At 39.6% G+C, this 2,797-nt stretch overlaps 1 long non-coding RNA gene across 1 annotated transcript; it reads right to left on the bottom strand.

The window, feature by feature from the left end:
- Window positions 1-293: 293 nt before the first annotated feature.
- Window positions 294-2,209, bottom strand: LOC146715332 (uncharacterized). The gene is made up of 2 exons (XR_014918951.1): window positions 2,029-2,209; window positions 294-1,038 (listed from the first exon to the last, which is right to left on the bottom strand). It is a non-coding gene; the product is annotated as an uncharacterized LOC146715332 (long non-coding RNA).
- Window positions 2,210-2,797: the final 588 nt, after the last annotated feature.

Genomic DNA, 2,797 nt, shown 5'->3' with positions numbered 1-2,797 from the left:
GAATACAAGAAATGGGTAATAGCTGCATGTGTGTTTGTGTGTGTGCATAATATGCATACTTTACGTGTTGGATCCAAATCCCACAAGGAATTAAATAAAACAAGAAGACAAACAAAAACAAATATTTCTCTCCCTTCCCAGGTCAGGAATCAGGATGAGGAAGAAATGAGGTCAGATCAGTGCAGGTTTTTGCACTACTGACATAAAGTTTCTGCTGATTAAAAAAAAGTATGTCGATATTTCTGAAATACATTTGCAAACAAATAACTTTGACAACTTGTGTTTTTTCATAAAAGAAAAAAGAAAAATCAGAGAGCAGAGCTGGTAAAACAGCTTAGCTCCGCAGGTTACAGGAGATCAGATGCCAAATACTTTTCATGACAGTCTTCGTTATTGCATAAATCTCCCCTTTTATCATTGATCAGTAAATCACTGCATATACATTCATCTAACCGTTATAATTTCATGAGTAAAGATTCTCAGATGACTGAATGGCGGTTTTAGTAAATGTTGAACTTTATTGTGATTTCTATTTTTAGAATCAATAGCACACATTTTGATTTAGTTTTGCAAGCTGCTGATTTCACACAGATCCACTGCCCAAACGTGCCTTTGAGTTTTTCATCATTTAACAAGAATAGGCTCAGGCAATCATTGTGTAATTAGGCTTTGGGAAGGTCTGGGGACAGGTATGATGGTGGTGGTTTTAAAGCACTGTGGCACAACAGCTTGACTCAGGGAGATGTTAAAGATGCCCGCTAGGACATCAGTCAGCTGGTCAGCACGGGCTCCGAGCACGCGTCCAGGTATATTGTCTGGTCCAGCAACTTTGTGTGGGTTGACTTTAGTGAGAGTCCTTCTCACACTGGCCGTGGACAGGGACAGCACTTGGTTGTCTGGCAAGGGGCTGGCCCTCTATAGTCCATCTTGCGTCCCACTTAAACAAGTGCGTGTTCACACTGCCCCTGGATGTCCTGGCCTCTGAGGTTAAGGTGTACGGCTCCTGGTTGTCAACTGACCAATTTATCATGGCAAAGTCTGTGGTGGACAAAAGATAAGAGGCTGATTATAAAAATGATCCATGCACGCCTTATGACCTACAGCATGTACAGTTAACACAGCTAAATGGCTGTGAAATTGTAAAATTACTTTTGAAATAAAGCTATTCAAAGTCAATTAACTGTGACTATAATAATAGCAATGTTAGCCAGCAAACAAAGCGTTAGCACTAATTAAAATAAGCTGCTAGGTGATGTTACCGTTTCAAGTTCTCTCATTGTTTGACATGTAGGGCAGATATTTTGGTGACACTGAGATTAGCCAGACACTAAACAGCAGTGTAATATCAACGCTAGATTAGATGTTTTCTAATCCGATAAAATGACATTATTCCTGTTTATAGAAGATGTTTGTCGTCTGTTTGTTTGACTGACAGGAACAGGAAATAGTGGTTGGAAATTACTGTTGGCGTTACATGAGGGTAAAGAAGGGCTTTAAGCACCTGGGTAAAAACTGGACCCATGATGAAACACTACAACAAGTACAACATATTCTTCAGTTTTAATATGTGACCATACTGTGCAGACTGCTGATGAGTTACACGGTTACATTTCATTAGTCATTGTTAAACTAAAGTGGTAAGCAGTTACTTTATCCTTTCACTTAAAATTTCCAGGAAAAACACTACCTTGGCTACTTTTGTGCTTACATTTGATCTATGCTGGGTCACTACTTTTGCACTATAATGCTGCTGCTGACACCTTGGTTCACACTGACAATTAGAAAAAAGCTGATATGAAAAGAAGGATGGAAAATGCCTGGAATTTAGTTACACTTGGAAATACTGCTGCCTCCAAACTGCAAGCATCAATAAAATGTTACAGTATTGTTTTCTATATCTGTGCATATATCCTTATTGGTAGTTTTCTCGAAATAGAAGATCTTCATTTTTAAAAAAGAAAATCTCTGATAACATTGCTGAAGCTAGCGCCCACCCCTACTGCAAATATAAAACTGATATATACTTACATCATGAAGCAGTTGATGTTTGGTTTCTGACAAATACAGTAAAGAGGTGCGTTCTCCCCCTCCATACCAGTGTTCTCAGGCACTGGTACATGGTCAGTGTCAGACACTTCACTGTCCTACAACATACCACATAGGACCACATTAGAAATGACATGTATGTAGACATGCTAATTATACCTGGCTAAATGGATGCAGTAACAAAATGTTACTTAACATCTCTAGTTATTAGTTTCCAGATGTGTGCAGTTGCTCCAGTCTTACTGACAGTATACTGTTTCAAACACCAGTGCCAACATTTTATTTTTTAAATCTTAGTATGATTCTGCACCAAGACTTGTGGCCTGTTGCTCGGTAACTTATTGTCTGACTACATTAACTACAGTTCATAAACATCATTCATTTTCTCCTACTTATTTTATTCAGGTTGTATTCCAGCTGTCATAGGGCAAAAGTACACCCTGGACAGGTCGCCAGTCTGTTGGAGGGTTATTAGAGAGACTCAGACAACCACTCACACCAACAGCCAACTAACCTAACCCCGCGCATGTCTTTGGAGTTCAACACCAGTCTGGCCGAATCACAGATAAGCAGGGTGTCTGTGCTGCAGAGCACAGCTGTGTCAGAGACTCTTGACATCAATGTAGCGTTAAGGATGCGGAGCGATGGGTGCACTAACGTAATGAAATTATGAGAGTGATCGTCATTGTCTCTATGTTGTTGCGCCCTTATTCGTATTACTGAAACCATATATCTATTCTAGCTCACCCTA

The sequence above is a fragment of the Copadichromis virginalis genome, linkage group LG3 (genome assembly GCF_057382275.1).
Source record: "Copadichromis virginalis isolate Kocher_CV1m ecotype Utaka linkage group LG3, C_Virginalis_male_GT1.1, whole genome shotgun sequence".
NCBI lineage: Eukaryota > Metazoa > Chordata > Actinopteri > Cichliformes > Cichlidae > Copadichromis > Copadichromis virginalis.
The sequence above is the reverse complement of the archived record's forward strand: the minus strand, read 5'-3'. Positions and strand labels throughout refer to the sequence as shown.